General features: G+C 41.0%; 1 long non-coding RNA gene across 1 annotated transcript in view; it reads right to left on the bottom strand.

The window, feature by feature from the left end:
* Positions 1-2,222, bottom strand: part of LOC140339684 (uncharacterized) — a 4,937-nt gene extending 2,715 nt beyond the window's left edge. Inside the window, exons 1-2 of the long non-coding RNA XR_011922516.1 lie at positions 1,883-2,222; positions 1,601-1,660 (exon numbers count right to left, since the gene is read on the bottom strand). This is a non-coding gene — a long non-coding RNA (uncharacterized lncRNA). The remainder of the gene's footprint in view (positions 1-1,600; positions 1,661-1,882) is intronic.
* Between the last annotated feature and the right edge of the window lie 12,916 nt (positions 2,223-15,138).

The raw sequence follows: 15,138 nt of genomic DNA, 5'->3' as shown, positions 1-15,138 counted from the left end.
TATACTATCCTGAGGAGCTTCCAAGTAATACTTGTAGAGTATTGAGCTGAGACTTCATACTTGATTGGAATCATTTGACAAATTTACAAACTGGAACATTCTTCGGGGATTAGATAGCAAAACTGCATTTGGAGCATACTTGGGCCACATCAAAAGAAACTTGAATAGGCAAAGTGTCAAAGTGAGAGGTTCACTAACCTGTGGACATTGGGAAAACACAAAATAGAGATTAAGCTATCTTATACTAACAAGCATCTTCACACAGGATCCCAACTCAAACTCACACTGTCGATCTCATAGAGTCCTGAAACAATTGAGTGATGAATGAAAGGAAGAAGGTGAAGAATGTTCTCACCTGGCACCCGGCATCCATCTACATCCTTCGCCCAGACCGGGCACGGCCACGGGCCACTTGAACAGCCTGGCCACGGGCACGGCCAACCCCAACAGCCCGGCCGCGGGCCACCTTCACATCCTGGCCTCTGCCATGGGCCACCCCAACACCCCGGCCACGGGACCCCCCCACAGCACGCCCACGGGCCCGACCCACCTCCACATCTTGGCTGGGCAGGGGCACCGGGTGGGCTGGCGGGGGCACAAATTGGGCGGGCAGGGGCACAGGATGGGCTAGCATGGGCACAAATTAGTCGAGCAGGGGCACAGGCTGGCCGGGCAGGGGCACGGGGTGGGCTGGCAGGGGCATGGAGTGGGTGGCCAGGAGGTGGAAGTGGCCAGGCAACAGCTGGGAAACAGGGTGGAGCCAGGAAGAAGGATGGAGCCATGGAGAATGATGGCGCTGGCTGCTCTGCAGAGGATGGGTGGCTAGCAGGACCTATTGGGATTTGCCAACCCAGCCTGTGAATAATCACCTGATTTAGCTGAAATTGTTGGCCCAGGGATTCACTTAACATGTTACAGAGATAGTCAACTCTGAACATGTAGGCACCCAAAGTGGCCGATTGTTGTTGAACTGATCTTATAAGACGATGCATGGCCACCAGATGTTGATAAATACTCAGTCCGTCCTGGCGATTTTGATTGAGGTTTTCATGTAGGAGCGTAAGGACCTGTTCCAAATTATTTGAATTTGGGGCAGACATCCTTGACTCCACTACTCTATCAAAATAGTAGGATTGTAGTAAATTTTTATTTTCCCTTTATAGCAACGAGTGGATGCAGGTGGGTCAACCCAGTGTGGGCAGCCAGCTTCTAAGCCTCATTCATTTTGATGTGATATATCATGTGCCTTTGTAGAACATCCATGTCTGCTGATTTCTGGTTCTGAAGAGTTTTCACAGGCTGCATCCACTGTGGAGGTAGGCAAGAACTGGTCCAATAGTGTTTATTTTGGGATGTGTAGGGGGTGTGGTGACAAGTCTTCACATAAGTCCCCAATATTTTGCACAGGCAAAATTATTTTTGACATATTAAGCTCACAGATTGCCAAAGGAAGGCTGAACTGGAAACATCTCCCAAGAAAACTCAACAAACCTTTTATATGTAGATATAATATAGAAAGATTGAAGGTTATTACTTAGATTTTGGAAGGCTGAACACACACACACACACACACTGGAAGGCTAAACACACACCAAATTACCTGTATTCTCCTCCAGGCCTCTCTGCAGTGGATCAACGACCTCCTCCTGTAGATGGTGATCTGTTAAATAAAGCACAAAAACAAATGAAATACAGTGAGCTTGACTCTAGCCCAAGTTCATTTGGATTGATCGGTTCACCACAAATCTAACCTTAAAACATACCACTCTCAGAGCAAAAAATGTTTGAAAGTAAACACTCATATTACACATGAATGTGGTTATAATCATGATTAGAAACGTGGACAATTTCAAACAAGATATACCATGAAGGTTTATCTTACCAGGAGGAAGCCCAGTGTCATCTCGATGCGAAGTGACATCCTCATCATCCACATCACCCGGAGCAGAGATGGCAGGAGGGGACTGCTGTGTCTCAGGGCGTACTATTGTAAAAAAAATGAAATACACACACTGTTGATACAAGTCAAAAGAAGGTAAAAATACACTAAAGAGGTCAGGTTTTAAAAAAGATGATCTCACATTTCACCCCAAACATAAAGTAAAAACACAATCCTATTTTGTTCTCAAAGCTAATAACCAAACTGTTGCAATTCCACAAAAATGCAAAAATCAATTCACTTTGGTAATTATGTAATGTAAAAAGATTGAACTTACATGGTTGCCAAGCATCGGAGTCATCCTGGTAGTCCACCCCTACCACCGTCTCTGGCCCAATGAATTTTTCTATCGTATCTTTCGTACTCCCTGAGACGCTGCACAAGATCCTTTTGACGTGTCTGAAGATGTCACTCACACGTTTTTGACACTGGGTAATGGTCCATTGTTCCTGCCCACCGCATTTACACTCCTGGCAATTTCCTCCCAGGGTCCCTGCCTTACAGCATGAGAGGTCTGGGAGTGCAAGCCCCCACGGAGTCTAGGAAAATGTTGTACATAGGACTCCATGAGGGCTGCTTTTTGCTCAGGAGTGAAGCTGGTTGCCTTGGAAGCAGAATCCCTGGTCTGGCTCAAACTGGCTGATGTGCCAGGTTGAGGGTCCAGGGGCCTAGATGTTACTTTCCCTGCTTCACAGAGCAACCTAGCTGGCCAAAAACATTTTGGGGAGGAATAAAGTAAATGGTGTAGTCTTACTTTTCATTTTTCTTGTAGCAGCCTTTTGGTTTGTGTGTTCTTTTTTGTCTTTTGTAAAGTTTTGGTTTGCATGCAGAATGGCTAAGAAGCTCTGTGCAAATTTAAAGGGATACAAAACGTGTGAACGTTTATGCGCACACTCATGCGCACTTAAATATGCGCCGGGGTGAAGATTTTGCTTGTTTTTGTCATAGACCAGGATATGGAAGGAGAGTTGCTCTTCACCACTGCTGTTGTGGCATCAAACAACTCTGCTTGTTTCTGCAGAAGAGGAGCAGCAACAACAACAACAAGCATCAACTTTGCGACGGGTCCGGGAGCCACGCGTTTTCTTGGAGTGTAGCCGCCTTGATAATTTACGTGACCAGGATGTCAAAAGGCGTTTCCGCCTGTCCCGCCAGGTCATCTATGATCTGTACAGCTTGCTGGAAGATAAAATTGCTCCAAAAACCAAGAGAAGCCAGGCAGTGCCAGGAATGACCAGGCTCTTGGCCACTCTTGGCCATTTTAGGAAGGGGTTCCTTTCAAACCTCCTCAGCCTTAATTTGTGGACCAAGCCAGGCTACAGTTTACAGGGTTTTTACGGAGGTCATAAATCACATTGTGGACCTTGTCTCACTATATATTCACTTCCCTTAAACAGCTCAGGAGTGGAGGAAGGTAAAGGTGCATTTCTTCAGGCGAGCGGGATTTCCTAATGTTTTAGGGGCCATCAATGGCACCCATGTGGCAATTCAGGCCCCTAAACTGCAGGAAATCGCCTTTCGCAACCCGATGCGATATCATTCACTGAATGTACAAATAGTCTGTGATGCCAACAGGAGAATCATGAGTGCACGCACAGGTTTCCCAGGACCATGCCATGATGCCCATATTCTGCATCAGACAGCCCTCTACCAGAAATTCATCTCTGGAGAAATGCCTGAGGGCTGGTTAATCAGTAATGTATAATGTTGTTACTGTAATACAACTAACAGTAGTAAAATCCTAAAGACAACTATTATGTTGTTATGTCACTTTGCATTGTCAGAATGCCAGGCTATGACCTACATAGTATATATGTCATATTTTGTTCTAACATCTAATTTAGCAAATAGTTTATAAATATTGTACAATATTGGAATCATGGGGGAAGAACTAACTTTCAAATATTCCCAGAAGCCCTAGTATAATTACTATTTTCACGGCTCACAGTACTTCAGTGTGGTAGTCAGTAGTAACAGTCTCCTAACAACCAAAAAGCAATAAAGTGACCGAAGAGCATAACCCTTAACAACCTTTGTAAAAAAAACTCTAGTGTTACACTGCATTCACAGAACACTTACTATACCAAAAACTAACACGTATAATGTTTGTCTTTTTACAGCTGACAAAGGATACGGGCAGCTTCCATGGCTTATGACAGCTGTGCGTCACCCTCGGTCTGAAGCAGAGCATAATTACAACAAGGCTCTGCATAAAAGCCAGGTGGTTGTGGAGCACAACATCGGGCTGCTAAAAGCTTGGTTTCTGTGCCTGGCATGGCCCGGTGGTGAGCTCCTGTACGCACCATGGAAAGCTGCCCGAGTCATCAAGGCATGCTGCATAACTTGTGCCTGCACCATGGTGATACCTGGGACATTCCAGAGGAACTCGAGACAGAGGTGCATCAACAAAGCACAGCAGAGGGCCGTCGAGTCAGGGATGAACTTATTGCTAATGTCTTTGCGTCTGAGTATTTTCATATGTTTACAATGCATGGATTACATATTTCAGCACATCATGTTTGGGTTACAAACCAACCTAGGAGTTGAAGTCATAGCAAGCATACTTTAATCGTTTGGGAAATGAAATAACAGACATATTTGTGTAGGAGCTGGACCTTCATGTGACACTTTACAAAAACACATTGCCAAACTAAGGCAGAGTGCAATTTAGTTTAGATTTGGGCAAGCATTGCTTATGCAGCCATGAAAAATACAATCCAACAGCATGTAGTTACCACTAAGCATGATTAACCATGCTGCTTAACACTTCCTAATAATATAATCCATTTTTATTTTAATTAAGGGCAATGTGGTTTGAAAGGACCTCCTTCCTAAAATATATAGAGTGTCCAGGAGCCTCGTCATTCTTGGCGCAGCCTAGCTTCTCTTGGTTTTTGCTGCAGTTTTACCTTCCAGAAAGATGTACAGGTCATGGATGACCTGGTGGGCCCGGCAATAACACCTTTTGACATTCTGGTCATTGGTTTGAGGAGCAAAAAAAAATGAGTTTGTTGGCACAAAGCAACAACATATGTTTGGCACTAAGTTAAATTGTCCCTGGCATTTTTTAAACAAAATTACTAATAATTTTTTAGAATCATGTAAACACATTAATAAAGCATTCTATCTGGTACGTAAGAGTGCTTGACCCTGCTTGTGAGCTTGGCAGTCATTGCGGTTTGATGTTGTGCTTGGCAACCTGGACCTCCTTCCATCACCATCAGGTGTGTTAGATTGAGTATGCAACTCTCAAGCTGGACAACTACGTTGAAAAACGCCTTGTATATTGGCGAGTACATACGCGTGTCAAGTGTACACACATTTCATTGATAAATCAGGGTCATGGTCTTTACAAGGTTTTTCATCAAACCTAGCTTGATATGGAGAGGTGGCAGAAATATTTTATGCGAATCAACCAGAGGCAGAAACTTAACACTGCTTGTTCCCGGGTTATAGGTATCTCTTGGTAGCCAATCATGCTTGACATAATTGTCTCCCGTAGATCAGCTGTCCCGCAGGCAGAGGAAACAGCAATATTTTGTGAATCCTCCTTGCATTCCCATCAGCAAGCCAATGACCTTTAGATCCTCACAGATGTTCCACTGGTGTGTTTTATACTGGGTTGCTTAAAGTAGTAAATTTATGTGGTCATAGGTCTTCTTTAGGTAAACCTGGTATGGAATTATCATTATGAAGTAAGACTGCTTTTAAGCTTCTTTTAAAGGAATCAATGAAGATACACCATTCAGATGGAACATGGCAATGCAAATGGCATTGCTGCTTTACGCTGATTTAGCCAGTCACGTAGTCTGTTGGACCAACTGGTACCGATGACATATGGGACCCAAGATTTATCCTGGTCACCAAGTGGACAGCCGAAATAAAATTTGTATATCTTTTTAGTTCTGTGGTAATTTGGCGACTTTGTGCTTTCGTCGTCAATGAACCACACACGTAACAGAAACTGTCTGGATCAGGCAATTTCTAGGCATGATGACAAATGAAGTCAATCGCAGTTAGTGCGGTCTCTAACCTTAAAAAAAAAAACTATTGTTAAATGTTGTAATATGTTAAGGCTATTTATAACGAATTTCACACAATATATAATAAGCTGCATCACAAAAACTAGACTTGCTAGAGAAAAACTAAACACAGATTTGAAATCCACATAAATACTACAAAGCCCACACAAAATTATATCTGATTAAAATGATATGTCGACCTGTGTTATTATTATTTAAAGCTACAAAAGTAACACAGACCCCTTTTTTAACATGTATAAAAAAATGTTGGTGTACAAATTCTTTTCTTAGGATTATTGATTAGTAAACTGATACTGTTGCTGATAAATATGGCCTGGACATCCACGCATCAATAGCCACATAAGAACTTACGTAAACTGGTAAACTGTAGAGACAAAAAGGCCAACCAAAATATTTCTGACATTTCTTCAGATTACATGCAGGCATATGGGAAAAGCTGTGTTTTAGCAACACCTGCCATTGTGTAATTTATTGCTGAACCAGTAATTCTACTCCCTGCTAAGATATTGTGCAATCCTAAATGCCTGCCTCACTGATGAGAAGGAAATTAGGGGATTTCATTATTTTTTTCTGTTTACTTCAAAGTAAAACAAATTTCTTATGATTAGCTGGTTAGAAAGATGATCAAAGGATACATGTATTATTTTTAATGATGTTTTTTGTTTTTATTATTGTATGTTTTACAGATATAAGTGACTGTTCATTACTACCTTGAGGGCACCTTGTGTTAAAAGTGCAATAAAATTTTAGTTCTTGGAGTGTTCAAGTCCCTTTCCTTAGGGCCATGTCTGGCTCCCTAAAAAAAGCTTTTTCTTCGGGCATGAAAGAAACCCCTAGTGGTCACACACTTCCAAATGCTAGTAAGACATAATAAATCATAGACAGAAATATATATTGAGATAGGAAATTTCTGCTGAGGCCACTTACTTGTGTTTAAAGACAAGATTGCAATTGCAATGCTCCCTACTCTTTAACCCCCCCCCCATGCCCAGTGCCCAGTATAGCCATTTTCTTAACCTCCTGGGCAGTTACCCCGAGCCTGGTAAAAAAACTTGCTGAAAGCGTTTACCTCGAACTAGGCTTGGGGTAGCTAAAAATAGAATCAAGCGTGCTGAATCCTCCAGTGTGCTGTCATCGGATCCTGTCCTCCGGCAGAGTTCTCAAGCGTCGATGCTCATCTCCAGCGTCAGATGCCCGTCTTCTCGGTCGGATCCCAGTCTTCTCTTTCCCTCTGCATTCCCGTACGTGTTCCCCAAGCGATTCCTGATGGAGTTGGTGCGTGCGCCCGTCAATTTTCAATACAAACTGTATCCAATCCAATACAAAATAATACAAAATAAACACAAAGTAAATACACAATCACAGTTTTAAAAATTAACAGGTAATCCTTGGGTTGCTAGTGTGTAAAGCTGCGTACACACCTGCAATTTTTGTCGTTGGAAAGGATCTTTCACGATCCTTTCCAACGACAAGGGAGTGCACGATGCATGTACAGCACCGTTCATGCTCTATGGAGAGGGGAGGGGGAGAGCGACGGAGCGGCACCCTGCTGCGCGCTCTCCCCTTCGCTTTCATTAGGATCGCAGTACTTCATCCTGTTTGTTCCAGCGGAGTTCTTCATCCTGTTCCAGCGCAGTACTTCATCCTGTTTGTTCCAGCGGAGTTCTTCATCCTGTTCCAGTGCAGTACTTCATGTTTAGTTCAAATTTAAAACTTACCTGCCAGTCAAGTATAAATAAGTGACACACACACAATTTTTTTTGTAATACATATTTTTACTAAAAAAATGTATGACAATAAAATTTAAAAAAATATAAATATATACAAATTTTTAAAATTTTTTTTTACAATTTATTTTAGTGCATGCAGGTCTCTTCTCACCTTACGCACTATCTTTGCCACTTCCTTCCATTTCTGGTCCATTGCCTTCGAGTTTGCCTATTAATTCTTTTTTTTGTGAAACAACATCTGTGTAGAAATAAAAAGAAGAATATTAAGTACACCTATATTGTGAAGCCGACACATGGATATGAGACATTTTTGCATAAACAATATATGAACGCTTACCAACACTTCTCGTCATCTGCCCTGACGTGCCTGGCTCTGGGCCTTCTCGTTCTCCCTCTGAAACTTTAAGAGCAAACAAAAATAAAAAGGTAAATTACACACAATTATATGCAACCTACCTCTCTAAAATTTTGGTACATACCTGGCTCAATTTCCCCCACAGATTCCACTACCTCCTTTGCAGGGGAAACCAGAATCAACTCTGCATAAAAAAAATCAAAAACATATTTGAACTATATCTAAAAATAATGTATTTTTCATATTTATAAAATTATACATTTTTTCTTAGAAACCATATACCAATATCCTACCTTCAACCTCTACCGGCTCCTCTGGATGCCCAGCCTGGTCAGGGGACCCCAGAATGCACTCTGCATAAAAATAAAATCAAAAACATATTTGAACTATATGGAAAAATAATGTATGTTTCATATTTATAAAATTATACATTTTTTCTTATTAAATATATACCAATATCCTACCTTCCACCTCTTGCTGCTCCTCCGGACGCACCTGCGGCTGCTCCTCTACCTCCCGAGCACATCATCCTAATGCATAAAAACAAATACAGAAGCAAAAATTGTCATTAAAAAAATTTTTTTTACAAATTACAAAAATAAAAAAATTACTAATAATTAAAAAAATATATAAACAAATAAAAATAAAATAAAAATAGTTTCCAAGAAGGAAATTTGGGGATTTCATCATTTTTTCTGTTTACTTCAAAGTAAAACAAATTGCTTATGATTAGCTGGTTAGGAAGATGATCAAAAGATACATGTGTTATTTTTAATGATATTTTTTTGTTTTACTATCTTTTTATTATTGTATGTTTTACAATAATAAAGTGACTGTTCATTACTACCTAGAGGGCACCTTGTGTTAAAAGTGCAATAAAATGTTAGTTCTTGGAGTGTTCACGACCCTTTCCCTAGGGCCATGTCTGGTTCCCTAAAAAAAGTACCCACCCCCAATGTGCACCCCCTTTTTCTTTGAGCCTGAAAGAAACCCCTAGTGGTCACACACTTCCTAATGCTAGTAACATATTAAATCATAGACAAAAATATATCCAAAGATAGGAGTTTTCAGTTGAGGCCGCTTACTTGTGATTAAAGACAAGATTGCAATTGCAATGCTTCCTACACTTCACATTGACCTCTGCCTGGACTCTGACATCTCTGCCTGTTGCCTGCCCTGACCTCTGCCTGGACCCGGACATCACCACCTGCTATTACCTAGCTGATCTTTGCTAAATTTTGACCAATCTCTGCCTGCCGCCTGCCCTGACCTCTGCCTGGACCCGGACATCACCGCCTGCCTGACCCCTGCTATGGCTTCAAACTCCAGAAGGTGTCTATCCACCCAAGATGTGTTGGAACAGTTCTCGGACAGGGAGAGCAATCTGGAATCACTTGTGGAGTCTACTGATAGTGATGGAGCGCCTGGAGACCTCTCATCGGACTCTGAGACTGAGACCGCGAGTGACAGGTTAGTGATGTGCACACCTGGTGTGCGATTGACACTCCTCAGGCCCAGACTGTGCCCCCTAGGTTTCCAATCACTGGGGCCCCTGGCCTGAAGGTGCACTGTAAGCACAACCCCCTGGCCTACCTGGAGCTAATTCTGAATGGTGAAGTCATTCAGAAAATAGTTGAAGAAACAAACAGATATGCAGCGCAACAGCTGGGTGCTCCACGTGCAAGATTGTCCAGAACCACGAAGTGGGAACCTGTCACCCAAAAGGATATTTGGCTTTTTCTGGGCCTTGTTATTTTCCAGGTGGTGGTGGCGAAACCCATGCAGAAGTGGTACTGGTCCACCAACAAACATCCTGTCACCCCTTTTTTGTCACGGTTTGCCTGAGTATTGATTTGGCCTGATCATGAAATTTTTACATTATACCAACAATAATGATTTTGATGAGACCACCCATCCTGCCCCCAAGCTCAAAAGATTTTCCAATTTGGTTTATCAAATGATTATAAACAAGTTCAAAACCTGCTCTGTGCCAGAAAGGGACATTAGTGTGGATGAAAGTCTGATGGCATATAAAGGGAGACTGAGCTGGGTGCAGTACATGGCATCCAAGAGAGCACAGGTTGGGATCAAATCTTTTATGCAGTGGGAATCTGAATCTGGATATATCTGGAACTCTGTCATATATACACAGGCAAAGGCACAACATTTGACCCCAGATTTAGTTTCTTTGGAGTGACAACATATTCTGTCCTGTCTCTTATTGAGCCTTTGCTGAACCAAAGGTATTGTCTTACTACAGACAATTTTTATACGTTTATACAATTTTGTACATGGCCTCCTGGTCTCCAAAATCATTGCCCCCAAAATATTATGGTTACGGGTCACCTTCCTTTACTGAAAATTAGCAAACATAGCTAGCAACAGACACATGGCACAATAAAATAAATCAAAGTCTACAAAGAACAAGTGCTGATGTAATTTTTTTCCTGCCATAACTTTTCTCCCTATACAAGTCAGTAAGAAGGACAAATCACAACCAACCAAAAACAGCTTTCATTGCAGACCAAATTTAAATATTTTCATCATCTCTATTTACAAAGACAGTGCTAAAACACCATAAAATCCAAATGATCCCCCCACAAGGTGAATACTTGATGTATGTGGAATGAAGAACACATATAATATCCTCACACAGCCCAAATAGGGGATCTCCTGCAGAATATTAATGATAGAGGTGAGCCTCTACATGCTTCAGGTGAAGCTCTTTATCAGGAAGAAGAGAAGGAGAAACCAAATAAACTCCAAATATCTTCATGTCACCATACAGATATCAATCCAACAGCAGCATCACAATTTGTTCCAAATAAAAACCATCAGACTCAGCACTTACTGATGTCTGCAAAACCAAATCATGCTGGAGGGAGATCCACAGAAATCATGAATACTGAGCTCCAAACTGCTCAGAACAAGATAGAAGATGGATAGACAAGTTTACAGAATGAAGTATAAATTAGTTTAATGACACACATGTGCAGTACAGATGTCAGAAAACCGGGGCCTACAAAGCAGGCACAGATTGCAGTTGTTTTGATGTTGCTACTACTCGACACTGTATATTTGAGGTTAGGAAACACAGTTTTTGTGTTTGGATGTACCTGGATGTGCTGTCATATTATAAATACCATTTATGCTGCAGAATTCCTAGTATTTTGCTGTGCTTTTTATTATCTAGATTCTACTTTATGTTTGGACTCAAGCTATAGGTCTATCTCATTCGGAACTTCGGCATCTATTGAATTTTTTCCTGAAAGTGTTCATTTATCTGTTGATGTAGGCACCAACATTGGGTGCTGCTTTTTCTAAAAGCCTACACGATAGGGGATGCAATTATTAGAATGTACTTTTTCTTTGTCCAATCATGGACTGGGGCAGGTTCTTGGCTACTCTACATTTCTTAACTGCAACGTAGAATATATGGAGGTCCAGGACCTTGCTGGGCCCGAGACCTGAATCCCAACACAACCAATACTTTGGAAAGGTTTACAGTTAGGCTATGTACACTTGTTAGAATATTGAAGCTGGAGACAATCTTTTCCAACAACACTAGAATGAGCAAGCGCTATACATACAGTTCTATTGCAAGGTGATGGGGAGAATAAGCGCCACCCTGCTAAACCCTTCTTTATTGGAAAAAACAGCCATCCTCCCTGGTTGGTTGTTTATTGATCTGCTAGGACAGATAAAACAAATAGAGACAAACACAATCATTCATCTCAGGTGACAATCATTCAGCATGTCTAAATAGCTTTAGATGTTTTAACCCAGTTTGCCTACAGTTGTATTTTAATTAGTCAACTTAGTAATATATATATATTTTTTTTTGGGGGGGGGGGCTTTTAAGATGATAGCTCTTCTTTAAGCAGAAAAACGTTTATTCGGTTCATCTGTCTTGTGTCATTCCTGTTTCTCCACACCCTGTGTTTTTTCCAATAAGTACTCAAGGTATTTACATGTGTTCTTATCTTGTACCTGGCAAACCAGCTGGATCAACATAGTGCAAGTCTCATAGATCACTGCCGACCTGTCATCCATTTTTGGTGCTGAAGTTCTCATAGCCAACCCACAGGACACATTTCACAGGCATTAACACAGCTCTGTGTCATTGTATCCATACTGAAAAACTGTATCATTATGTGATGCCTGCTTCATAGAAGGAAGAAAGGTCTTCAGGCTGGCCTGACTTGTCCTAGACCTATGTCCCTCATGGTAAGATGTTTGGGAGAGGCTGTTGAGATCACATAGAATAATTTACAGTGAAAGCCGAGGAGGCATCTAAGTTCCAAGATCATACAATAAGTAAGCAGCTTTACGTAAATATTTTTTGGGTGTCTCCATGCTCAAGAATCTTGTTTTAGGTATAAATATAAATTATTATAATGTATTTTTTATAGTCCTGACATATTTCACAGCACTTTCCATAGTCATCTAGCTATCTGACTCTTATAAAAACTCACATTCTAACCTTTGTTACGTAGTCAAAAGCCATTTTTTGGTGAACGCCAGTTCCAGATCATGAACCATAAATCTTTAAAGCCAATACAAATACTAACCATATATTTTTGGAAAGAAACCCAAAAAACTCCATTAAGGTCTTGGCTGAGATCACACCTGGGACCCAAGTACAGGAAAGAGAGCATTCTAACCACTGTGCCTCCTCAACATGACATCTCATTACTGGCTTTGTTTCCTGGTTTTGTTCATCCTTTATTTTGCAGCACATTTAGCAGGCCAGACCTATCTAGAAAAGTACCAACCTAGAAAAAAAAGAGTGATGCTTTTGTGTGTATATGAAACAACTGTACAAAAACAATGTGCATTGCAAGATCCTAAATTTTAGGTTTAAGGGTTTGGCCCACGAGCGGGTTTTCTTCATCTCAATGTCCTTTGATAAGGCATTTGTACGCTGTTCTGCTCTTCTCCTCTAGACTGATCTGAAATTCAACCCAAACAATCAGCATATATTATTTTGACTTTTAAGATGGTAGCTTTTCTTTAAGCAGAAAAATGTTTATTCAGTTCATCTCTCTTGTGTCATTCCTGTTTCTCCACACCCTGTGTTTTTTCTTAATAAGTACTCAAGTTATTTACATATGTTCTTATCTTGTACTTGGCAAACCAACTAAATCAACATAGTGCAAGTCTCATAGATCACTGCTGACCTGTCATCCATTTTTGGAGCTGAAGTTCTCATAGCTAACCCAAAGGACACAATTCACAGGCATTAACACAGCTCTGTGTCATTGTATCCATACTAAAAAACGGTGTCATTATGTGATGCCTGCTTCATAGAAGGAAGAAAGGTCTTCAGGCTGGCCTGACTTGTCCTAACCTATGTCCCTCAGGGTAAGATGTTTGGGAGAGGCTGTTGAGATCACATATAATAATTTACAGTAAAAGCCGAGGAGGCATCTAAGTCCCAAGATCGTACAATAGGTGACCAGCTTTAAGTAAATATTATTTGGATGTATCCATGCTCAAGAATCTTGTTTTAGGTATATTTTTAAATTATTATCATGTATTTTTAAAGTCCTGACATATTTCACACCACTTTTCATAGTCATCTAGCTATCTGACTTTTAAAGAAACTCACATTCTAACATTTGTTATGTAGTCAAAAGCCAATTTTTGGTGAACACCAGTTCCTGATCATGAACCATAAATCTTTAAAGCCAATACAAAATCTAACCATATATTTTTGGAAAGAAACCCAAAAAACTCCATTAAGGTCTTGGTTGAGAATTACACCTGGGACCCAGGTACAGAAAAGAGAGCATTCTAACCACTGTGCCTCCTCAACATGACATCTCATTACTGGCTTTGTTTCCTGGTTTTGTTCATCCTTTATTTTGCAGCACATTTAGCAGACCAGACCTATCTGGAAAATGACCAACCTAGGAAAAAAAGAAAAAAGATGCTCTTGTGTGTATATGAAACAACTGTACAAAAACAATGTGCAACAATGTTGCAAGAGCCAAAACTTTAGGTTTAAGGGTTTGGACCAGGGGCAGGTTTTTTTCATCTCAATGTTCTTTGGTTAAGGCATTTATAAGCTGCTCTGCTCTTCTCCTCTAGACTGATCTGAAATTCAAACCAAACAATCATTATTCGACGAGAAGCTGAACATCCAAAACAATGCAGATGCTTGCTGATCAGATTTTGAACCGAGATTGGGCTTTTCCATAATGCACTGATCCTTGCATATTGCCCCATTGCACTAGTCAGAGCCACAGGGACACCCAGTCTCCATCATATTGGATGGCTGCTTAGACACACCTTGCAGTATGAATAGAAGGTGTAAGCTGGTTCTTCCTCCATTGCAGTGGGTGACCTAGTACAATAATGAGTGTGCTTGCTTTTCTAACCAGGCAACTATGCTAGGAATTGTTTAATTATGGTCTGAAAAAACGTTTTTATTGCTTTTGTTAGATGCCTCCTGCTGGCAGTTGTGCTGCTCCTGCTTCCTGCTTGGCTGGCTTGGCTACCATAAGGGAAGGCTCTGCATATCTGTCTTCCCTCTCCTCTTGTCAGATGAGTTCTCTCACCTTGGCCTTGTAACATGGATCCAAAAGTGTGGCAATTCAATAGTCAGCTTTACTTTTTTTAGTATTTACTCTACTTGAGGATTGCTTCACGAAGTCAACCTTATGGCTTAAGGTGCCTATGGTTAATGACAACCAAGACCCAGACTCCAGTGGGTCAGGAAGGACCACAGTGTTCTATGCCTACACCTCCCATCTTTGGAAAATGACTAGTAGTAGCAATGTCTCCTTGAGTAGCCTAACCTACTTTTTTCTATTATCCATGGCCTAGTAATAGAGTAGCAGTTTAGATTCCCTGATTGTGCTATATAACTCCAGATATTGGGAAAGTGGGGCAGGGCTGTATATTGGATGGCTTAGGGACTTATTCCTCTGATCTGTGCTGTTCATAAGTTACAGCACAAAGTACACCACCATGCTCTTCTTCCTCTTCCATCTCTGATAATAATATCCTTTGGGCATTAGTGAATGTTAGATATTTCCCCTGTCCTTCTGATTGTAGTCATTACTC

Source organism: Pyxicephalus adspersus, chromosome 10, assembly GCF_032062135.1.
Source record: "Pyxicephalus adspersus chromosome 10, UCB_Pads_2.0, whole genome shotgun sequence".
In the NCBI taxonomy this organism is placed as follows: Eukaryota; Metazoa; Chordata; class Amphibia; order Anura; family Pyxicephalidae; genus Pyxicephalus; species Pyxicephalus adspersus.
Note: the sequence above shows the minus strand (reverse complement) of the source record. Positions and strands in the feature narration are given on the sequence as shown.